This window comes from Paroedura picta, chromosome 8, assembly GCF_049243985.1.
Source record: "Paroedura picta isolate Pp20150507F chromosome 8, Ppicta_v3.0, whole genome shotgun sequence".
Taxonomy (NCBI): Eukaryota; Metazoa; Chordata; class Lepidosauria; order Squamata; family Gekkonidae; genus Paroedura; species Paroedura picta.
Window position 1 is genome coordinate 91,340,994 of NC_135376.1, and position 25,187 is coordinate 91,366,180.

General features: G+C 47.4%; 1 long non-coding RNA gene across 3 annotated transcripts in view; it reads right to left on the reverse strand.

Moving 5' to 3' along the window:
• LOC143843953 (uncharacterized) overlaps positions 1-25,187 on the reverse strand; it is a 72,630-nt gene that overhangs the window by 33,699 nt on the left and 13,744 nt on the right. Inside the window, exons 1-3 of one of the 3 annotated variants that reach the window (XR_013233763.1) lie at positions 24,980-25,100; positions 17,997-18,049; positions 9,296-9,422 (exon numbers count right to left, since the gene is read on the reverse strand). This is a non-coding gene — a long non-coding RNA (uncharacterized LOC143843953). Of the gene's footprint in view, positions 1-8,864; positions 9,423-17,996; positions 18,050-24,979; positions 25,101-25,187 lie in introns of those variants that run through there. The other 2 variants (XR_013233762.1, XR_013233764.1) reach the window with 2 other exon arrangements.

Consider the following 25,187-nt stretch of genomic DNA (forward strand, 5'->3'; position numbering starts at 1 on the left):
CAGATTACAAGTGATGGGAAGGAAATCCAAATGCGTTTCATCACTTGGGAAATTAATATTCAAATTTCATAATTGCAAAGTTCTGTGTACTTCTATTCAACTCTTGATAGAAGGTGGCGTTATCATACAAAAACGTCTCACGTTAAGCTTCTAGATAAGAATAATATCGAGGGGGAGGGGGGTGCTGTGGGTCAGGAGAGGAGAATGCCAGGTTGGCCCAGGCTAAATTAGCCATTTGTACCGATTCCCCGGTACAAATTAACCCAGTATAAATTAGCCATTTGTACCGAGGAGAGTGCAAAAGTTAGCTTGAAACATCAAGAAAATGAAGATCATGGCATCCGGCCTTCTCAATTCCTAGCAAATAGATGGGGAAGAAATGGAGATAGTGACAGATTTTATTTTCCTGGGCTCCAAGATCACTGCAGATGGGGACTGCAGCAAAGAAATTAAAAGAGTGTGAACTTAAATGGACTCTGGGGAATGGTAGAGGACAGGAAGGCCTGGAGGATCATTGTCCATGGGGTCGCGATGGGTTGGACACGACTTCGCACCTAACAACAACAATTTTTGTATGGCTTTTTGGTGCTCTGAGCAAAATTGCTATAATCTTTTGCACAACCCAAATAACAACATTGGGTACTAAAATTGACATTCATGGTGACACCTTAGGAAAATGGTAAATGGATTAATAGGATCACAGCTTTGGAAGGAGCCATACAAGCCATTTAGGCCAGCCCCCTGCTCAAGACAGGATCAGCCTAAAGCATCCAGGATGTCTGTCCAGCTGTGGCTTGAAGACTGCTAGTGAGGGGGAGCTCACTACCTCTTTATGCAGCCAATTCCACTGCTGAACACTGCTGACTAAAGCCCATTAGAAGAAGAAGAAGAAGAGTTGGTTCTTATATGGCTTTATCAGTGCTGTGGTGAGCCCAAGGTCACCCAGCTGGTTGCATGTGGGGGAGCGAGGAATCAAACCTGGCATGCCAGGTTAGAAGTCCACACTCCTAACCACTACATCAAACTGGCACCCAGGGACTGTGGGTCCTCTCCTCTCCTGCCAAAAAGAACCTTTTCCTGCCCTCCTCCCAGTGTAAAGGTAAAGTTATCCCCTGTGCAAGCACTGGGTCATGTCTGACCCTTGGGGTGATGCCCTCTAGCATTTTCATAGCAGACTCAGTACAGGGTGGCCTTGCCAGTACCTTCCCCAGCCATTACTATTTACCTCCCAGCAAGCTGGGTACTCATTTTACCGACCTCAGAAGGATGGAAGGCTGAGTCAACCTTGAGCCGGCTGCTGGGATCGAACTCCCAGCCTCATGGGCAGAGCTTTCAGACTGCATGTCTGCTGCCTTACCACTCTGTGCCACAAGAGGCTCTTTGGACAACCTTTCAAATACTTCAAGAGAGCCATCATATTCCCTCTCAGTCTCCTCTTCTCCAGGCTGACCATTCCCAAGGCTCTTGACCTTTCCTCACAGGGCTTGGTCCCCAGGCTCCGGATCATCCTTGTCGCTCCCCTCTGCACCCTCTCAATTTTGTCCACATCCTTTTTGAAGTGAGGCCTCCAGCACACAGTACTCCAGGTGCAGACTGACCAATGAGGTCAGATAACATATTTATAGTTTATAAACATTGTATAGGTGTCAAAAAAATGGTGTCAAACCTGCAGATGACATGTAAAATGCCTTAAACAAAATTAACAAAAAGAGAAGGGGGGTGTTGTGAATAGAAATTCTCTTCATTCCTCTAACCCAATTTCCCCCAGAAATCGACCAATACATTTCTTTGCATCTGCTTCTATTTACCTGCAGATTTACCTGCAATCCCCCCCCCCCACAGAGAATAATCCCCCCAAAGAGATAAGGAACAGTTAGGGAAGTTTTGCAAAATTTCCAAACTGTATTCTGCAGATACTCAACTCCAGGCATTGTCTTCTGACATTTTCCACCCTGTGGTTTGTGGCGTAAAATGACTGCTTGGCCTGAAGTTAACTGAAGGGTGCATTTGTTTCTTCTCAAAGAGAAAGGACAGAGAAAGCAGAAAAGTAATCAATGGCTATATTTAAAAGGCTGCATTTGGGGAGGGGTTGGGGGGGGAAGAAGCCCCATCCCCATAACAACGCTAGAACATTTTAAAGGAATAGAAAAGATAAAGATTCCAACAAACAAACACATGGAAACTGAAAGGAACATATTCACGTCTACCAAAGAATAGCTGGCTTTCACAGAAACCAACATTGTTTTGCTGGGAGAGGATAAGCCAAGAATGATTTATTTTATTTAGTGTATGGCATGTGTAGTGTAGTCAGGAGATCCTAGGTTTGTCTGGCTGCCAGGCAAGAGACATTCAGAGGTGGCTGGCCATTGCCTGACTCTGCATCATGACTCTGGCATTCCTTAGAGGTCCCGTCGAAATCCTAGTCAGACCACCCCTGGTTAGCTTCCAAGATCTGATGAGACTGGACTTGTCTGGGGCTGCCCAGGCCTCTAAAATAGCTGGTTGGTTGCAGATGTCCACTGCTGAACTCTATGAATAAAGCCCATTACTATGGATCCTCTACTCTCCTGCCAACAGGAACCTTTGGATGGCTGGTTGGATGCAGCTGTGGTTGGTTGGATGCAGCTGTGGATGGTGCTAATGGGCTTGGGTCTCTTACACATTTAGTCCACCCACGCACACAGTCCCTTCCAATTCCAGGTTTGTAGGACCCACAAAGATGTGGGAGGCTGGAAGGAGGGGACAGAAATCACTCTTCTTACGTCTTCCATCTGCATTGCTCTTTGTGTTTTACCCCACATGGGTCAGCCATGACCAGGAACACCCAGAAGGGAAACACATGAAAGACTCGTGATTCTTGGATCCACAGTTGTCTGGATTGCTGAATCAAACCCAATAACCTATGTAGATGACAACTTTTTCTGATGGTTTCAGAGAGTCACCATGTTGGTCTGCAGTAGAAGAAAGAGCTTCAAGTCCAGTAGCACCTTAGAGGCCAAGAAGATTTTCTGGACAGGCAATTCCAATAATCAAAGTTCTGTCAGATATCTAATGAACGGAGATTTGACTTTCATAAGGTCATGCCCCTTAAAACTTTTGGGTCTCAAAGATGTTCCTGGACTCAGATTTCACTGTTCTACTATAGACCAACGTGGTAACTCTCTGAAACATCATATCTGTTGAGGGCAGGTAAGTTAGTCCCACCTCTGTGTTAGATTTGGAAGTGATTCAAAGTGGTCCATGCGGACCCAGTGCAATATCCTGGTAAAACAACCTCTCTCCAGAGAAGGCCAATGAGAATGACACAAGGCCAGAGGTAGAACTCCAACAGAGGTTAAGTTGATGAGATGCCAGCTCTGAGCTGGGAAATTCCTGGAGATTTGCGGGTGACCTCTGGGGAGGATGGTTTGAGGAAGGAGAGCAAACTCAGGTGATGCCATAGAATAGATTCTACCTTCTGAAGCTGTCATTTTCTCCAGAGAAACTGATCTCCTTTGTCTGGAGAACAGTATTAATTCTGGGAGATCTCCACACCCTACTTGGAGATGGGCAACTCTACTTGTGTGTTTGTGTGTGTATTTTGTGCTGCCACAAATATTTAATTATTTTGTGAACCACTTATAAAAACATGGATAGCTCCAGTCACCGGCCTTATTTATATGGTCACAGACCAGAATGCAGATAAAACTTTTAGGCAATTTACAAATTTTAAAAAAAATCAATGAAATTAGCTAAAAGGGTGTGATGGTAATAGGTGAACGTATTTTATCTTTCTAGTGGGCTTGAATCACATGGGTGCAGAATTTCACTATCTGGAATGAAAACTGAGGCTTTTCATACATGAATAATTCTTTGGACCAATCCACTTACGTTTGGTAGGGCTTCCTGTCCAGGAGTAGCTGACTTGGAGATAGCTCGTATAGGCAAGCATCATCCCCTTTTAAACTGAAGCATCTGCTTAAATGAACTTTCTTTCCTTTCCACTCAATGAGTGGAAACTGTGTAATTTATTCCTGCTAGATTTCTCCTCCCCCACCCCCTGGCAGTCTTGTTACTCACGGCGCTGACAGGATTTTCTCATATCCAAGGAAAGAAAAAGTTGGCCTGGAATACCTTACAGCTGGCGGAGGCCTATTTTTAACTAAAAGTATTAAAAGCAATAGAAATTAGCCTCTTTCTCCTCCCTCCTTGCCCTTCACAATTCCATCTGTTACGATGATTATCAACACAATTTTGTAACTCGTGAGGTTGAGTGGCTACATTTTTAGAAACGCAACATGAAATGTTAGCAGGGGATGTGGTAAAACATGCCTTTGGCATACATAGTCATCTGTCGGCAAGAGGCAGATGCTTTCTCTGGGAAATGAAGAGCCCAAAGATGTGTGTGTGTGTGTGTGTGTGTGTGTGTGGTGGGCAGCTTCTACCAAATCAGGCCCTTGGTTCATCAAGGTCAATATTGTCTACTCAGACAATGATGACTCTCCAGGGTCTCAGGCAGAGGACTTTCACGTCACCTACTGCCACCCAACCAGTGCCCATCAGCAGAGCCCAGTACTCATTGTGGCAAAGGCCAGTTCAAGAGGACTTCAATACAGAATCAGAGTCCCAAGCAGTATTGCCCTGGCCCCGGGAAAGGAAGTGTCAGAAGCAGTCTCGGCCGGCTGAGCATAACTCATCAGTAGATCAAGACCCTTAGAATGTGGGGAAATACTCCTAGTAATATTCAGTGCGCTACTGGTTAGGCCAGCAAACTTCTACAGAAGATTGAGTGCATTGAGTTGCCATGCTGTGTGACTGGTGGAATGGGAGCAAGGGATTGATGGCATCTGCTGGAATGTAAACGTACGGCATCATGGAGAAGGAAGAAGAAGGACCCAAATATTTCATCATCACCCTCACTGAATAATGGTGGACTATCTGGCATTAACAATAGACACACACCCCAAGTGAATCAACCAAGTGTTGAGTTGATTTATCTACCAGTCCAACCTTTGGGACTTTGGTAGAGACCTATAGGCTTGGGTTGCTGAACTCTGATAATAACAATAAAAAATAACATTTCATTTCTCACCCATCCTTCCCAAAGGCTCATCATATATTAAAACACTGAGGAAATAACCATTTAAAACATTCTATGTGCAGTTGGTTCAGACCACCTCTGGTTTCCCAGTGGGGGAGGTACTGATAACAAAGAAGGAGTTCATTCTTATATGCCGCTTTTCTCTACCTGAAGGAGGCTCAAAGCGGCTTACATTCCCCTTCTCTCTCCCCACAACAGACACCCTGTGAGGGAGGTGAGGCTGAGAGAGCCCTGATGTTACTGCTCGGTCAGAACAGCTTTATCAGTGTTGTGGTGAGCCCAGGGTCACCCAACTGGTTGCATGATCTGCATGATATAGTACTGTAATCTCAAGACTACTGCAATTATGCTGTATGTGGGGCAGTTGTCCAAACAAACCCAGCTCACCAGATTAGAAGCTGTCGCTCTTAACCACTAAGCCACGTTGTCTCTCTACACCAGGGGTAGTCAAACTGCAGCCCTCCAGATGTCCATGGACTACAATTCCCAGAAGCCCCTGCCAGCATTTGCTGGCAGGGGCTTCTGGGAATTGTAGTCCATGGACATCTGGAGGGCCGCAGTTTGACTACCCCTGCTCTACACCATGCTTTCAATATGGTGAAGATTTGGTTGATGTTTTGGGGAGGGAGGTCAGAATTTCGGAGTCATTCATGGCCTCAAACCATAGGTTGGGCAGAACAATGCTGTTTTATAGGCCCCAAGGATCAACTGTAAAAGTGGGAGATCTCCTGGAGATTGGCAACCCTAGCAAGGAGCTGTCATTTCTACTTGTACCTCACCCAGGACTTTTCAAATTTTCCCCAAGCTATTTCTAAGGGTGTTTCCTCTGTGGGGTGTTTTTTTGCCCTCCGAAAGGAGGGGATCAACAAAAAATACCCAACTTATTCCCTCTGAAAGGCAGGATCCAGCCCCTATCATGCAAAGCATTAACATGGTGTTTCTTAAAGAAACAGAGGAGAGAGAAATGTCATTTTTTCTAGGGATAATTATGACTGGATCAGTCTGAGCCTGGCCTAGCCAATGAAACATTGTATCCATGGCCCCGATCCAGAAGAATCGTAAGCCCTTCTTAAGTACTTTGCTGGAAAGCAGCCCATATCCTCGAGGGTAACGCCTCCCATGAAATGATTTTTAAATGATGTTTTAAGTGCCACAATATATTCTTCATAAGTACACTATTTCTTTCAACTATAGGGACACAGAGCTTTGGAGTAATTTCATTACCCGTGGAATTTAATCTCTGTAATTAATAATAATAGCGCTGAGATTTTAGGATAACCCAAGTGGCAAACTCCTTCTATATCTTCATATTTGCCAGCTTGGTGCAGCTCATTTTATTATCTGTCAGTGGGGGGAAATGGAAGAAGAAATAGCCCAGCAGTCCAACTCCTGTGACTTAAATTGAGGTCAATGTGATCACCCCATCTTTAAGTGTTTTTTACACTCTGCGTCAATCTAGTGGGGTCTGGGAACGGGGTGGGTTGGGGAGGGGAGGAATTCTCGTAGGGTATTATGCCACCGATTCCATCCTCTGAGGCAGCTCTTTTCTGCATGATCTATAGTACTGTAATCTCAAGACTACTGCAATTATGCTGTATGTGGGGCAGTTGTCCAAACAACAGCAGTCCAGGTGTTACTGGCACTTAGCCACTTAGTGTACATTAGTCCTATTCTTACATCTTTATGCTCAGCATTACCCAACCCCTAGTCCAGGGACCGGTGCCGGTCCGTAGATCACTTGGTACTGGGCCGTGGCTCCTCCTCGTCCTCCTCCCCGGCTGCTGCCTTGGGGGCTGCCCTGCCACTCTGCTGCCAGCTCACCTTTGGTGGTCTCCAGCGGCCACCATGGCTGGGGCTCCCCCTCAGCATGGCACTGTGCAGCTGCTGCTGGCAGTGCCCCCCCATGGGTGGTGGGAAGTACTGGCAGGAAAATAAATGGAGCAGGGGCTCAGGCAGTGGCAACAATGTCCCTCAGCAAAAGACTACCCCCCCCCTCCGGGCCTCAGTAAAATTGTCAAGCATTGACCGGTCCCCGGTGATAAAAAGGTTGGGAGCCACTGTTTACGCTGATTCTTTTGGGATGCAGTTCAGTAGTCCCTCCTGGCCATCTCCTCCAATGGATCTAACTGAACTATCATTTGGGCTGTCAGTTGGTTTGCCAACCTCCAGGTGAGTCTCAGAGACCTCTCAGTATAACAAGTAGTCTCCAGGTGATATAGGTCAGTTCCCCTGGAGAAAATGACAACTTGGGAGAGAGAACTCTAAGGCTTTGTAATCCATTGCTGACCCTTCCGTCCCCATGTGGGCCTTTCAATGTATGGCTACAGGGACTGGAATGCAGACTGGATGGGTGAGTGAATGTTATGATTGGACAGTAGCTGTATCATCCAGCATGGGGTAGTGGTTAAGAGCAGAGGCTTCTAATCTGGCAAGCCAAGTTTGATTCCCCGCATCTCCACATGCAGCCAGCTCGGTGACCTTGGGCTTGCCACAGCCCTGATAGTGCTGTTCTGACTGAGCAGTCCTGTCAGGGCTATAAGCCACTTTGAGACTCCTTTGGACAATGAAAGTCACGGTATAAAAACCAACTCTTCTTTGTTATCATTGGCACTTCCCCCACTGAGAAATTAGAGGTGGTCTGTTGGGGGGAGAGAAAGGGAAGGTAATTGTAAGCCATTTTGACAAAAAACAAAATTCTAAACTGTGCCCTATAGCACTATAGCAGCACGATTGGGACCAATTGACCAATGTATGGTACCTCTATAGTGTTATAGCGCTATAGCACTCAGCTTCAAACTTTAAGGAAAAAACCCCTCAGAAGCAACTCAAGTGACATAAAAGGGCAGGCATGGGTGGGGGAGGTAAGGGGCATGGCCAGAAGTGTGGCTAACATTTTACATTTAACATTTTACACAGCACACCACAACAATCCAGAGGCGTAATGACAAGGAGAAAACCAGAAGAAAGCAGTTTTTGTCAATTGTGGTTCCACCATGCTTTCCTAACCTGACATTAGCGTATTGGTCTGAACAGGTAAATAAATGTCACAAGCCAGTTACCAAAATGGGTCTTTCTGAAATGACAGAAAAAATATCTGCTAGCAACCAGTTGCTAAAATGGAATACAAACGCAGTATGAAAACCCGCATAGAAAGGAGAGACGGAAGAGGAGTGTTAGAAAGACAGAGAGGTGTTGTGGAGAGTGAGAGAAATCTGTTTTCGTTGCGGGTTCAGGTATTAGCCTAGTGAAAACTGCAGACAATAAGTCTTTGTAACTGTTTAGGGAACTTTGAATCATTCAAGGTTCCATGACTGAATCAGAATTCATAGCTGGGTCTCCCAGACGATAGACTGACAGTCTATCACTCCCTCCATTCTGTACACAATTTATCTTTTCTCTGATTCCCTTGTTTTAGCGGTGAACAGATCTCCCTAGATGGCTTTTTATTAAACCTTTCAGTTCCCCTTTAGTATTCCTCAAAAAAGCTCCCATGAATGCCCCTCCCACTTGTTGGGTGCTCCATTTCAACTTTCACCCCCACTCTCCCTTCACTTTTCATGATTTCTATTTACTACTCCTTTTTAAACATTCATACATTGGTGTGGTCACTGTTCCTGGGAGGAAGTTTATAGCAAAGACCTTCCCAAAGAGATATTTATTTAGGTCTCTATATCCAAACCTTTGGAAAGCTCCATTTAAGATTCTAATAAAGCAACGCTTACCTTTTTGAAGAGTATTTATTAGATTTTTATACCACCCTCCCAAACGGCTCAGGGCGGTTCACAGAAAATATTGCAGGGGTCGTACATAGTACAGTCTGAACGCAAACACAGTCATAAATAACATAGCGACAATTAACAGAGGCTTCAAGTAGAATGACAACTCAAATAGAACAACAACCCCCAGGGAGGTCAGGCTGCTTCAGGACATGGAGGGGGTGTCTGGGACCAGCGAATATTATTGGGTCAGTCGGACTCAAGCGAAAGCCTGGTGGAGGAGCTCCCTTTTGAAGGCCCTGCAAAATTATGGGGGTTCAGGCATTGCATGTTTAATCAGGGCATTTGAAAGTTTTGGAATGGATGGCAATTCGAGGGGCATTGATTTCACATACTATTCATATAATATTTCACACATTCTTCTGACAAAATTCAATTATACTGGAGAACAACTTTTGCATAAATTGAAACCACTGCAGATTCCCAGAGGCCTTCTCACCTGTCTTGTTATGATAATGAAAGATATTGTAGGCTATCAACTGTTTTTAAGAGAGGATGGTGTCCGGGTGCCATGAGGATGGAAACTGACAGCTGGAGGATGGATTTTGTTTTTCTTCGAGAGAAAGCTGAGGAGAAAAGAATGAACATTTCTTGGCTGGAGAAAGAAGGAAGAAAAGCAAGGACCTCTCTCTTCCCCAGAGGCGGCTGACCCTAGTAGCATCTCTCTTCCGCAGAGGCGGCTGACCCTAGTAGCACATCTAGCATGTGTTAGGGAGCCTTCACAGTGTGATTGTTAGGAGGGCTTTGTACTTATGTGTCTCGTGGACCACAAGAATGAAAAAAGGACCCCACAAATCCTTTGGTGTTACAGGCCCTGCAAATCTGGTCTTCCCTTGTATATAGTACAGCTGCCTTTTACAAGAAGAACTGCTTGCCTAAATAAAGGGAGAATCCTTTGCTGCTAGAATGCAGTGTAGAGACTATTAAGTCTCCAGGTTCAGTGATGTCAGACTCTTCAGAACAGCTCTTTTTATTAAACAACTCCAGCAACAGACAACAACTACTCAAGAGAGAAAAACAGGCAAACTGATGCACTTTTATACTTTTCAGGCGGCCAGCTGCTGCCTCTGTCTCTAAGCAGAGCAATCCGATTGGTCCTAGCAGAGCAATCTGAGCAATCCGATTGGCCCTTAAGCGGAGCAGTCAGATTGGCCCTAGTGGAGCAATCTGATTGGCCCTAAGCAGAGCAATCGGATTGGCTCTAGCAGAGCGATCAGGTTCCTTTGATTGGTTAGTTCCTTGGCTGGCTGGAGCCCTCATTTGCACCAGTGGCCAGATGCCCACATACAGATGCCCTTGGATTTTCATGGTGGCCTCCCATCTAAGTCCTAACCAGGGCCAACCTTACTTTGCTTCTGGTGTCTGATAAGATCACACTATGTTGGGCCACACAGGTTCTTTCTTAAAGCTTCTTTATTACTGAGATTTTTTTTTCTATGATGCAACAAGAAAGTTCTCAGCTTTCCGCCGGGCCTGCCAAACGGTGCTCTTCTGCCAGGTCTATAGTTGAGGTCTGTGCTAGTGCTAGTAGAAGATCAGATGGGGCTTCCTCCTGGAAGATATGCTTCCATGCGGCTCCAATGGCATGGTTGGTTGTCAAACCCCTTTCCTAGCCAACCCAGCTGTTAGTGGGAGCTGTCAAGATAGAATGTTATTATTTCCACCCTACAGTTTTTGTATTTTTGTAATTTTACAGGGTTTTAATGGGGGTTTTAATTGGGAATTGTTTATTGTTCTGAATTGCTGTATGTAACCCACCATGAGACACCCTGTGAGGGAGGGGAGGCTGAGAGAGCCCTGAGATCACTGCTCAGTCAGAACAGCTTTATCAGTGCTGTGGCGAACCCAAGGTCACCCAGTTGGCTGTATTCAGAAGCTGAGGCAGTTGTTCCAAGCATGGCTTACTGGCACCCCCCAGAGTGCCTTCTGATGGTGGCCTGGCTTCTCTTGCCAAGGCCAATGTTGGTATCCGTGCCAGCTCCATGTGGGGGGCGGGCGCTTGGTGCCAGTCCAACAACGTAGGTTCTTGCCTGTCATAACAGTACCTTACATAAGCACAACATCAGAGTTACAGTAAGTTCAGTTCTATTGTTCCTGTTCTGATTCAGCCCAAGGACACTGTCGTTTTCCCTATGTATGTAATGAAAGTTATTATCGCAGCCAACCGGTTTCTATGGAGCCACCAATGGCTAGTTGTCAAAAGTTCAGGATTCGTTACAGAAACCAACGCACCAGAGATTGGTGTCCCTGGGCGAAAGCAAACCAATTAAAGGCAACCTACTCCATTTGTTGATGGGGCTGCAGCCAAATTGGACACGGCGCTTAAGTTGCGCTCATTCTGTTTCTAACAAAGGGGATAAGATGCATCAAATATGATTGGCCACCTTGTTCATTAATAGTGCTGAAGGAGGATTTCTCTGCCATTAAGTCGACTCCTGGTTTAACAATTTCATTTGGTTTTGTCTCTCTCCACTTATTTAGTGATGGTGGTTTGTGTGTTCGTGTGTGTGTATTAGTGTCCACTCAGAAATGAACTGCAGCAGTTTGAAATCCTGTTCATTTCCCTGTATTATTCTTCTGTTACAAACAGGAAAATGGGGTACAGAGAATGGTCGTTCAATGTCTTTTTCCCCCAAGTTCTTTATCCATGAAGGGTTTCATAGGTTGATTTGTGGCTTGATGATGACTTGATGGGGTTATATGTATAGATCAGGCTTTCTCAACCAGGGGTTCATGAAATCCTGGGGTTCCTTAATGGCCTTGGAAGGGTTTCCCAAATGGGCGGGAGTTAATTTTTTATATATTTTTTAAAAGTTTGTTAAAAATTTATTGGGTCACTAGCAGTTAAAAGATGGATAGGTAGTGCGTGTCCCCCCCCCCCACACACACCCACACACCTGGCCCTGCAGCGATGGGGTGGTCTTCATCTACCTCTCGGCAGGGCTGCACAGTGAGCTCCAGTGGCAGAGTGGAAGGCGCCTGCACACAGGCCAATGACAAAGTGGGAAGCAGCATGGTGACTGCCGCCCTGCTGCCTCTATGGTGGTGATGGAAATTTGAGAGGAGTTGGCATCGTAGATCCCACCGGGTGCTGCCATGCCAGGAGACGGGTAGGTTGAGGCAGGCCCTCTCCACCTAGCAGATGAGAGCGTGAGGGAGTAGGAGGCAGGAGTGGCTATTCCAGCCAGTGGTTCTTGCTGATTGGGGAGGTGAGCGGGCAGGCAGGTCTCATAGGAGAGGGAGTTGGTGGGAGCAGCTGCACAAACAGGCAGCTCTCAGCATGTGGGACAGGCAGGTCACTGAGTCAGACGTTGTGGGGGCAGGTTGATGGGGCAAAGACAGCAGCAGTTGCTGGCAGTGGAGGGGAAGGTACAGGGGGGATATGGATGTGGCCCCATCTGTCCTCATAGAGGAAGTGGAGCAGAGCATGCACCAGGCCCCCACTGACTTGATGGAAGCCTGGAAGGTCACATAGTTGGCAGGGCCATGGCAAGACTGAAGCATTTGGCCTGGGGGGGAGCATGGTAGAGCTTGCATGGAGCACACAGATTGTATGCCACCAGCAGGACAAGAAGGTAGAAGAGGCTTGAGCGTGGAGGAGGCAGGTGGACCTCGATGGCCCAGGCAGAGCTGAGGAGGCTGATGGCCATGTTGCAGGAATGGCAGAAAAGGCAGTCTTCCAAGCAGTGAGTAGTGGGTAGAAGGCAGCTTTTCAACAGTTCAGCAGATGTGTGGAGGCAGGCATGGCCCTGGCAGCACTCCAGCCCTCTGATTGGCCCTGGGGAGAGGCCCATCCCCTGACAAGCAATCAGAGGGCCAACCAGTCTGCAGAAGTGTGCCAGCACTCTAATTGGTCATCTGGGGGAGGGCCCTTCTCATCAGGGCCAATCAGAGGGCTAGCAAATCATGGCAAGTACCCTGCACATTTTATTAAGTATAATATGGTTAGACATGGTCACATTGACTCACCCTCCCAATGGCCAATGATGGGCTTGGAAGGGGTGGAAAGGAAAGGGGCTCCAGTTGGGCATAAACACAGCTATGTTTCCCAATCATTTTCTGCATGTCTGTACCAATTCTCACATTTCACAAATCCTGGAGAATGTTTCAGGGGTTTCTCAATGGTAAAAATGTTGAGAAAAGGAGGTACAGACAATTGCTGTACAACACATAGATATTACATACTAGTAAAAAAGCCCATTGCCCTTTGAAATGCAATGGGCGCTAGTAGTGAGAGTGGGTATGGGGGGTGGGGGACTACCTGGAACGGCTTGTGAGCCGCTGGCAAGTGGCAGGAGTCCTGGAGCTTCGGCGGCCTGAGGTGGAGCGGCGGGCGGCGGCGGGCGGCGGCAGCGGCGGGGACTCCTTGGCCGCAGCTCTCTGAAGGGTCTGCGAAGTCTTCTCCCGGCTGGCTCCGCCGGCCGAGAGAAGGCGGCCAGGCCCACCCCCGCCCCGAGGCTCTTCCAAGCCTTCTCTCGGCCGGCGGAGCAACCTCGTGGCATCTCCGACGCCGCGAAGCCGCTCCGCCGGCCGAGAGAAGGCGGCCAGGCCCACCCCCGCCCCGAGGCTCTTCCAAGCCTTCTCTCGGCCGGCGGAGCGGCCTCGCGGCGTCAGAGACGCCGCAAAGCCGCTCCGCCGGCCGAGAGAAGGCAGCCAGGGCCACCCGCCCCCCGAGGCTCTCCCAAGCCTTCTCCCGGCCGCTGGAGCGGCCTCACGGCGTCTACGACGCCGCGAGGCCGCTCCGGCGACCGGGAGAAGGCAGCGCGGCCGACCGCTGACCTGTGGCTGTGCGGGTGAAGCAGGCAATGCCTGCTTCGGGCGGGATGGACACTTGGAGGGGCCAATCAGGAGCCGCTTCGCGGCTCCTGATTGGCCCCTCCGAGTTTTTATCCCGGACAGGGCCCACCCTAACTTCTCCCACAGTGCCCTTACTGCTTTATTCAGTCTGTTTAAAGATGAGAGATAATAGTAGCTAGCTATATAGTATCCTTTTGCCATTATTTGAACTGGAATAATGGGATGTTGTCAGAAAACATAACATGAATTTATCCCAGAGAGGTACTTGCAAGGAAGTGATGTAAGTTGGGTCTATGGGAAGAGCATGGCTGTGTCTGACCAATCCTAGGAATTCTAGCATTGTCCCTCAACTTTATTTATTTGATTGATTTATTTATTGAGATTTCTATACCGTCCATTTCTTTGCAGCTCTGGGCGATTTACACTGAACATTATATAACTTACATGGAACGATATACAGACTGTAACATCAAAACAACTTTCAATAAAGCATCAAAAGATTACAAAACCACATTGATAATATAAATAACAATGAACAGAAACATTGGGAGGTTAATTTTTTCAGTCATGGAGGGCCCAGCAGGTGTTCTGAGTCGGTCGGCCTCAAGTGAATGCCTGGTGGAAGAGCTCCCTCTTGCAGGCCCTGCGGAACTGTGGAAGGTCGGGCAGGGCCCTGATCTCCTCTGGGAGCTCATTCCACCAGGTGGGGGCCAGGACCAAGAAGGCTCTGGCCCTTGTTGAGGTTCGACGCACTTCTCTGGGGCCAGGGATCCGCAGCCAGTTGGAGGTGGCGGAGCGTAAGACTCTTTTGGGGGTATAGGCAGGGAGGCGGTCTCTCAAATCCACATTACATACAACATGTAATACCAGTGGCTGTGATCCAGCAAAGTACCCTCATGCATGCATATGAAGGGGGCTTCTTCCTACTTAGGAGATAGAGACAAATCCACATATTTAATGGATTCTGTGAGCATAAAAATGCCTTCAAATTGACGACCCTATGGATTAATGACTTCCAAAGTGTGCTATGGTTAACACCCTTGCTCTGGTCTTACAAATGGAAGGGCATGGCTTCTTTGAGTCAATACATGTCATGTTGGGTCTTCTTTTACTCCAAAGTAGCTGTTTTCTCCAGAAGAACTGATGCCTTTCTTTCCTCCTCTTTCTTGCTCTGTCTCTTTCATCTTCCTAATGGCTTCCAGGACCCCACCTGGAGGTTGGCAACCCAGTGGGTTGCATATGGATGCAGAGTCAGGAATCAAAATCAGATCTTGAGATTAGAGTCTGCTACTCTTCACCACTGAGTGTGTGTGTGTGTGGGGGGGGAGCAGAACCTAGGAAGGTCACAATGCAGGTGGACTAGCACCCACTGTATTCCTGGGTGCAACAGGCTTTGTCTCTAGTTTACAATGGATACCTGTATGTTTTTTAGATTATGGAGGCCATATATATCAATATCTATTTGACAGCATCTCTAGGTAGAATGTCCATGTTCAAATATAGTATCAATTGAATTCTGTGTCCAGGGCAGTAATGCTCTGTATTCTTGGTGCTTAGAAGGGCTTCTGGAGTTCTAGCCTCTCTGGAGAACCTTCTGGTGGCCCCTTGGTTTTGGCCACTGTGTGACACAGAGTGCTGGGACTAGATGGGACATTGGCCTGACCCAACATGACTTCTCTTGTGTTCATATGTCTGGGACAGTGATGCTTTGCATTCTTGGTGCTTGGGGGGCTTTTGGAGTGGGAGGGCTTTTGAAGTTCTGGCTCTGTTGAACTGATCCATCATGTATTTTCTTATGTTCTTAATTCCTGATGTTTAGAGACCAACAGCAGGAGATGGTCATTACCCTGGATTACAAACCATCTGGCTTTTCTCTGAGCAGGTTACCCTGCAGATGCCCTTTCATGGCACAATCCTGTGCAGAGGTACGCTCTTCTAATATGATTGACTTCAATGGATTTAGAAGAGTATAACACAGTTTAGGACTGTACTGCCAGAATTATCTGATGGGCCAGTATTGTGGCAGAATTCTGGGCAGATGGGCTTTTGGTCAGATCTGGCTTTGTGTTTGCATGCCTCTCGGGATCCATCACTTGTAATTGAGGACTGGGAACATTAGGTACACTCATAGGGTGGACTTGATAGGTAATAAGCCTCCAAATAGAAATGTGTAATACCAAGAGCAGAGAAGCAGCTAAGAACCGGTCTTCACGCTATGTAACATTCGGTATGTTTTATTAAAACGAATTATATTTGGGGCGGTAAACCGAGGCACATCCAAGCCACTTGCTTCTCTTTATGAACCATCAGAGTGCCATTAAGCGTGGGCCGATGGGTAAATTTGCACAATTCTTATTTGTTGCCCCTCAACGATTACAGCCTCTTTTCTGTACCCGAGCAATTTTATTAAGCACTTTAGCTATTATGGTGGAGAAATAAATATGTATACTCAATTACTACAGTAATGAGTTGGGGGCACACTTGCTAGTCTTAAAGTGATTTAATAAAATGGAAATTCATTAGCACTCATGTAATGGCACTCTTTTTACAGCGCCCACTCTGGAAAGCACCGTCCAATGGCGAGCAAACAAAACACCACCCCGACTGGGAGTCCGGTTTTGCAGCTGTGGATTTTGCTTGACGCAAGACACAACCGTGCCGTTCATCTGAATATACCATCGGTTTTTGGTTTTTGGTTTTGCTGAGTGGGGATTTACTGGCAAATATAAATAAGTGCAGCTTTGCTCGACATTTCCCTGGCTTTTATATTCATGATTCTAAAAGTGGAGGTCTATTTGGGGGATTTTGGAAATTTTGATCAAGACAGAGGGTTGCTTCACGCATGGGCGCACTCACCCTGGCCTGATTCAAAATGGGCCCTGTTTTTCAGATTAAAAAAAATATTTTTAAAAACCTCAACAATTGCCTTGTTTTCACTTGGTCAGTATCCTGATTTTATATCTTTATTTGGACATTTATTTCCTGTGGTTTGCAATGTCATTCATTCATTCAGTCATTCATTTGTATGTTCACAGGGCAGGATCTCTGTTTTACCCAAAGGCCGATGCTGACATGGGCACCATGGAGGGCCCATTTATGTAGCATTGGCTACATTGGCTACCAGTGGAATTCCGGATCAGTTCTCGGTCCTGGCCTCAGCCTGGAAGACTGAGCTCCTGGAAGAGCTATGGTCCTTTCTGAAGGTCCTTTAAGATGGAGCTCTTCTACTTGGCATTTGGTTGGGGCCAATGAATAAATCTACTGAACACCAATAATGATCACCAATACTGAACATCACCTCAGGAGCTGGTGGGTTTTCCATCTTTGGAGATTTGTAAACAGAGGCTGGATAGCCATCTGACAGAGAGGCTGATTCTGTTAAGGCTTAAGGGGGTGGCAGGTTACAGTGGCTGAGTGATAGGGATGCGATTGTACTTCATAGCAGGGGTAGTCAACCTGTGGTCCTCCAGGTGTTCATGGACTTCAATTCCCATGAGCCCCTGCCAGCGTTTGCTGCATAGTACAGGGGGTTGTACTAGATGACCCTGGAGGTGCCTTCCAACTCTACAATTCTATGATTCTATCTTTCCTCTGCACCCTGGACTGATTATAAGAAATCGGACTGGTATTACGCTTGGCAGCTACAGTGAGTGGATTCATTCTTTTACGGATTCAGATTCCATTTTCCACCTGGTGATTAGAAACCCTATCAGGGAATACACCAGTGGCAATCCTATATAGTGCTGTCTGGGATGATCACCCTTGCCAGGCACTGCCCCTGAAATACTCCCAAGGAATGTCAGAGGAGGAGGACTGGTGGTCCTACCTTGATCCAGTTATACTGAACTCCCTTGATGAGGATTTGAGCCTGGGTCTTCCAGATCCTAGCCTGACACTAGGTAGTGTCCCATGGCATGATGCTAGGGTTGCCAGTCTCCAGGTGAAGCCTAGAGGTCTCCTAGAATTCCATTTGATTTCCAGACTACAGAGATCAGTCCCCCTGGAGAAAATGGAAGCTGTGGAGGGAGAGCTCTCTGACATTGTACCCCACAGAGGTCTCTCCCATCCCCAGACCCTGCCAGTCTCAAGCTCCACCCCGAAATCTCCAGGAATTTCCCAACCCAGAGTTGGCAACCTCACAGTGATGTTGGGGGCATTACTTTCCAGACACTACATTGGTAAAGGGGAGGAAATAGGATATTGATTGCCATTTTGAGCCACCAACTCTGATTTGGCACCTTTTCTTTCTCCCCTGAGCATACCTCTGGCAGCTGCAGCGCATATTGTGCCACTGAAAGTCAACGCACATGCCCCAGTCTAGTTTCACTACTGTTTAGCCTCACCTCTGCGAGGCACTGGAGGAGGCCAGCTGTGATGGTCTATGAGCCAGGAAAACCTGAAAGGGAGAGGGAAATTAGAACAGGTTACAAAGCTTTCTTTACAGCCCAAAATGAACAGTCTGTTTACGTGATAATTAGCTCTGGAAGCAAATGTTAGCCTTTGGGCAGCTTTCTTTTGAATCCAGACAGGTGAGAGATTTTAAATGAATTCAGCTGATCCAATTTCTTCTCTCCATGCAAAGGATGGTTAATTATTTTTTAACATTTCATTTTGGGCAACACTATCTTAAACCTTGTATGCTAAAGTCCTGGCATTGGCAAGCACTGGCACAATGGCTCGTTTTTAATGCCATTTTTTCATATAATTTGTTCATTTAATTTATTTATATCCTGTTTTTCTCCCTAAGGGAGAACCAAAGGAGAAGAAGAATTGGCTTCTATATCCCACTTTTCACTACCCGAAGGAGTCTCAAAGCAGCTTACAATTGTCTTCCTTTACTCTCCTGACAACAGACACCCTGTGAGGTAGGTGAGGCTGAGAGAGAGCCCTGACAGAACAGTTCTGTGAGAACTGCTCTAGCAGGACTGTGACTAGCCCAAGGTCACCCAGCTGGCTGCATATGAAGGAGAAGTGGAGAATCAAATCAGCTCTCCAGATTAGAGTCTGACGCTCTTACCCATTATGCCAAGCTTGAATACATTGTTCTTCCATCTTCTATTTTGTCCTCACAACAATCTTGTGAGGTAGGTTAGGACGAGAGTACACAACCTGGATAGCCCAGTCAAGGCTGATCCCATCAGAGCTTGGAAGCTCAGCAGGGTCTGTCTGGGCTCGCCCTTGGAAGGACAACCTCCAAGGAATACCAGGGACATGATGCAGGGACAGGCAGTGCCAAACTACCTGGCAGCCAGACATGTTTACGATCCCCTGGAGGTATTTTGCACGGAGCCAAATAAAAGAGTTTAAAAAACAACCAATTTAGATTGCTGTATTATACTACAATTGTAGTTCTGCATTGAATATAGTCTGTTGAAAAACTACGCTGCAATGCTTTCTGCATGGAACAATTCATAGCCCTGTCCCCTGTAGTTTTGCCAGTGACATGCTTTGTTCTCTAATGCAGTTACTAATCTGCATAACTAAGGAGCTTCTCTGTATGACTGTACGCCTAAGACAGGCAGGAGAGAAATGAATCGTTGAAAAGCTTCTTTCAGAAACAACACTTAAAAGACGCTTAAAGCACTGAAGAGGCAGTTTATCATGCAGAGCAAAATCAGTTTTGCAGAGTAAATTCACTCTTCTGTGCAGAGATCAGAAGAACCATGATGTATTTAGTGAGTTTTCCTCTGCTTTTCCATCATGCAGAAGAGGCCCTGGTCAGGTGGCAGTCTGCAATCTGGAGAGCTGGGTTTGATTTCCCCACATGCACATGCTATGGGCCCCATGGGTAGGGGGCCTTCACATTGTGATTCTTAGTGGGTCTTCATACTTAAACAAGCTGCAAGAATGAGGGGGGAAAGCTATCATTTGCTTTCCAAATTCCAACTACCTCTGGGAAGGGTGTTATTCTCTTACAGTACAGATAATAGCCCAGTTGTACTCTGCTAAGGGCCTGGGACTCGTTAAACTGTGAATCCTCAAACAGCAGTCCAGGTGTTACTGGCAGTTACCCACTTAGTGTACTAGGGTGTGCCCTTCAGCTTGGTTTGGCCACCTCAGTGATCACCAAAGCCAGCACCACAGCATGGAGAGGAGGGGCGGTGGTGACAGCGGTGTCCCAGCCAGCGGCCGCATGCAGGCACAGAGCTCTGGTTCACCACGGCCACCACCACCCCTCCTCTCCACACCTCAACACTGGCCTCCTACGCGCCACTTCGGGTTTCAGTGATCACTGCAGTGGCTGAACCGAGCCAAAGCGCACAAACCTATAGTGTACATTAGTCCTATTCCTACATCTTTATGCTGATTCTTTTGGGGTGCTATTCAGTAGTCCCTCCTGACCATCTCCTCCAACTGAACTACCTGAACTACCATTCGGGCTGTCAGTAGGTTTGCCAACCTCCCATATTACAAGTGGTCTTCAGGTGAAAGAGATCAGTTCCTCTGGAGAGAATGGCTGCTTTGGAGGGTGGACTCAATAGCATTATGCTCCCCTGAAGTCCTGCCCTGCCCCAGATCCCAGCCACTCCCAACTCCACCCCCAAAGTCTCCAGGTATTTCCCTATCCAGAGCTAGCAGCCCTAATTGACGTCCTTGTCCTTCCCAGGCTCTGACCCCAAATATCTAGGTGTTTCCCAACCTGGATCTGGCAACCTGCAAACCCCACTGGTGGCTAAGGGAGATCCGGCAACACCACTGTGTGAATCAGGATGCTGGACAAGTTGGGCCAGTGGTCTGATCCAGCAGGCTCTACTGATGTCACATTCTTAAAATCTGTGCATACTCTTGATCTGTCCATGGCTAATATCCAATCTGAGTCCATTCAGGCTCTTGTTGGATATGGTAGCCTGAGAAGCCCAATATTTAAAGTAATATTTTTTTTTAAATCACACACACACCTCAAATTCTTTGATTTTGTCAAAGTAAGAGCTTATTCAATATTATTTATACATGAATTTATGCACTTGAAGCACAGATTACCCGGTTTGCCTTATCTTAAAAGGAGGCCTGGTTAAGCGCAGAGGAAGTATTTACTGAGAGAGGAAGAAAGTTCTTCACATTCATCAGTCAAAGGAGAAGAGCGGGGCAGAGGTCAAAACTTTAGCGTGATAGATTTGGAGCTTGGGTAGCAGGACCAATAAGCAAGGTAAGCCTTAATAGAGCTCAAATATAACCGATGCTGCCTCTTCCTCAATCTTCTGGAGGTGGTGGACAATCTTTAGAGTGGTATTCTGACACTGAACAGCTGGTTTGCTCCTGCAAAGCAATCATGTGGTGTCAGAGGCTTTAAGAACACATCCAAATGCTCCTCCCCTCCATGAAAATTCTTGTTGAGGCAGAGGCCTGCCAGGTCTATTGACACTGTGGGCAGGGGACAGGGGTTGCTCTCCATGACATCCTGCTGGAGACACTGGGGAGCAGCACTCTGGCTTTGGGGCAAAACTCTATGGTAGGAACTCATAGAGTTTTGCCCAAAACCCAAACCATCACCCTGATGACCTAAATATGCCAACATCACTTCCGGGTAATGTCAGCATGTAGTGTTAAAATGTGGTGGTCTTCGAGTTTGCGTAAGGAGGGGGTGCTGTGGGGGGCAAGGTGCATCCAGAAATGGGGAACCTCCACATGGACCAGGGGACCTGGCAACCCTAATGAGGCATAAGTTGTCCTTCACTCTGCAAGTCAGGGCCAGTTTATCCATGTAGCACGTGCTACAGGCCACACACTTCCAGGGACCCTGTGCAGTGCCTTCTCCCCTGTGGATCAGGGCCATAACCTCTCCCCTCTTTAAGGGCACTTAGAGTGACCCCCCTTTCTACTGTGGATAATCCGTTTCCCCAGTCTGGCTGCTCCCACTGCAATTGTACTCTGCTAGGGCCTTGTGAACCCTTAAACTGGCTCTGGTGCTACAGGGCCTGCAAATTCTTAAACCTCTCCTGCTGCAGGTAGGCCTTTGCTGGAAACGTGCCCTTAGATCTTCTAGAGGTTTTAGGCACCTGCAGGAGCAGGGATAGGAAAGCATGTTTGTACCTAAAGGACCAGTCGCCCCAGCATGTTTCTTCTCCCAATCTAAGTCTTAAATAGGCTGGGTGAACACCAGCTCCACCTGCTCTGGAAGCAGCACCTTGGAGTCATCTTCTCAGCATAAGCCCAGTGCCTGCACTGCTCCTGCTGGGTGGAGGCAGTCCCTAGTGGCCATGTGGATGTACCTGATTTTGTGATGGCCTATGGCCTAGTGCAATAAAGTTTGACTTGACTTGATTAAGATCTAAAATCTTGGGGGATAGGGGGAAGTCCTGGTAGAGGAGTTCCCACTTCAAACTCTTCAGGAGAAAGTTCTGGAGCAAATGGGCCAGGGTTAGTATTGACCCAGTAAGTATTGCTCAGAGTTTCTGGGTCTTCCCTGGACCATATTTCTTGCTTCTCAGGCTTTTCCTAGGAGTTGGAGTCCAGAGTTAGCTCAGAAGGGATCATAATACAAGCCTTCACTCAGATGAAGGCATCAAATGCCAGCTTTCCCGTGTCTACTTTCTCAGAAATGGTCCAAGGATTTGGGGCTGGTGGTGGTTTGAAAAATGGTCTTGAGCAAAAGGACAACCCACTGCTTCATAAAGGGTTCTTGTTTTCTTGTTGGTAGTTAAACTCATAATCTGTCCTGATGCCTTTCTTACCATCCATTTTTTTCAGGTTAATCAAGGACACTGAGCCACCAAATTTAGCTGGAGAGCAAATAAGAGGTCCAAAGCCAATTTGGGAGTGGTGGTGGAAAGTATTGTCATGTCCCAGCTGACTTTTGGCAATCCCATAGGGAGTTCAAGGCAAGAGGATTGGTGACTCATGAAAGCTCCTATCATGCCAGAAATGTTATAAGTTTTTAAGGCAACCTTTTTGAACCTTTTTACCAAGGAGGAACCCCTGAAATATTTTTCAGGCTTCATGGAATCCCAGGAATGGTGACATGCCCCTTAAGAGAAGTGGGCATGGAAGTAAAATGTGGGAGCCAGCCAATCAATCAATCACTCATTTACTCTTTCCATTATTAGAGAAAGAGACTAGACCTAGACTATAGAAAGAGATGGGGGAAGGTGGACTCCAGGGACACCTAGTGATCTCGGATATCTAGAGTTCTAGAAAAAGATGCATAGTCCCAGGGTTCTCTGGAACCCTGGATGGGAAATCCCTGGCCAATTCTGTATGAGGAATTTGCTCCTGCACAGCCTTTCATTGCTCACAGGTTTAGTGCTGCTTTTTCATGACATCGGCAGCAACCCATAGCTCCCCAGGGGGTGGTGCAGGTTTTCGTCAAGTTTGCTCCATGATGAGGGAAATCGCAAAATCTTGCTTTTCCTTTCTTGTCGTGCTGCATATCAGGGAGCTAATAGGGGCAAGGCTGTCTGAAGGGAGAAACACACAACAGTCTTGGTAGCATTTTGCCCGCCCTTGAACCCACTCTCCCTGCTCCATTTCCGGGTTGAAATGTTTTTAAAAAATTGTGTGGTCTGTGTTGCTACTGAGGCCATGTGTTTAATGCCTCTGTGCAGAATTGGCCCTTGTTTTAAGATGCTTCTGGACTCTTGCTCTTTTCTGCTGCTAGACCAACATGGCTATCCATCTTGATCTATGAAACAATGTGCTTGTCTGAGAACATCTGACATTCAATACGAGGGTGAAGATTTCAAGCTATGTAGATGTTAATGTTATGCAGAGCAGGAAATGATCCCAAATGTTCAGCTCACTGAAATTTTCCAGTTTTACTTCTTGGATTTTGAATGTGGAATTTCGAAATCCAAATTGACGTTCACTTTGTGGATGTAAAATGGTGCGCCAAAAGAAGAGTGCTTCGGGCCTGCTGGCACCTCTTCTTTGCACTGGCAGCCCTTCAGTGTGAAATGAAATACGCTTTCGGCTGTCAAATGCTAAGCCCCATTGCCTTCCAACTGCCGCATCTCATCAAATATGACAAACCATTGCATGTCAGTCATCAAACACCATGTAACGTTAAATACCATTACTGATCAACTCTCACATATGGTGGGGAAGAAGAAAACTTCACCTATTGAAATCAGTGGTTAGAGGATGTCCACTTCTAATACCATCATGTCACAACCCTGGAGTGCAATCTGAAATTCCCTCAAGACCAACATGCAGAAATCCCAGACATTGGGATAAAACTGAAGTTAGTCTTTATTTAGGACAGCGGTCCGCAAGCTTGCGCCCGCTGCGGACCGCTGCTCCGGAGTCCAGGGAGAGGGCGGCCCGAGGGCCCGCACATGCGCGGCATCCCCAGCGCAAGCGCGCATGCACAGACTGCCGCACACGCGCGTTTGCGCCCGGCAGTCCGCGCTTGCGCGTTTGCGCTGCTGCCATGCCGGCGGCTGTGGCTCCCCCTCCCAGTCCCTCCGGGCTGCAAGCAAATCGGCCGCTAAATTGGCCTTGGCGCCGGGCCGCGGCTCCTTCTTCCCTCCCTTCTCGAAGTGAAAAGCTTGCCGGGCCACGAGCTAATCGTCCGCTTTGGCGGCCGATTTGCTTGCGGCCTGGCGAGCTTCTTGCTTCGGGGGGGGAGGGAAGAAGGAGCCGCGGCCCGGCGCCAAGGCCTTTGCGGCCCGGCGCCGGGCCGCGGCCCGCAGGTTGGGGACCACTGATTTAGGAAACAGGCAACATTAACTAATCATAGGCAGGTAAGCATATCAAAGATGTAATACAAAAGGAGACCAAGCTAGTTATACTCTTGGACCTACCCCTCCCCTGCCCCCGAAACAGATTTTGGATGTGAAACTACTTTCCCACATTTCATATGTTTGAGCTACCAAAGTGTGAAAACAACTGTGTGTTTAGCTACTGGCCAGGTGTCATAAACCACAGAGTTGTAGACATTTCCGCCACGGTACATGCAATAAGTGATTTGCATTACAGAAAGGGCTTCTGAAGTGCAGAGAGTCAGGAAAGACAGATGTAGCAGGAAGAAGAGGTGGTTCTATATGCCACTTTGCTCTACCCGAAGGAGTCTCAAAGTGGTCAACATTTGCTGTCCCTTTTCTCTCCCCACAACAGACACCCCGTGAAGGAGGTGAGGCTGAGAGCTCTGATATTACTGAAGAAGAAGAGTTGTTTCTTATATGCCGCTTTTCTCTACCCGAAGGTGTCTCAAAGTGGCTTACATTCACCTTCCCTTTCCTCTCCCCACAACAGACATCATGTGGGGTAGGTGAGGCCGAGAGAGCCCTGATATTACTGCTCAGACAGAATAGCTTTATCAGGGCTGTGGTGAGCCCAAGGTCAACCAGCCAGCTGCATGTGGGGGAGAGCAGAATCAAACCCAGCTCACCAGATTAGAAGCCGCAACACCAAGCTGGTTGGCTTTCAGGTGTTCTTGGGCTCTCAGTTTGTTCTATTGCTCCAGACCCCCACGGTGACCCACCTGCCAGCATCTCCTGCCAGAAGCGAAATCCCTTCAGCACGGGAGTCTTCTAACTGCCACCCTCCTGGGTTCCGGAATGCCCTGGGCTCCTGACTCAACAGGGCCGTAGCCTTGG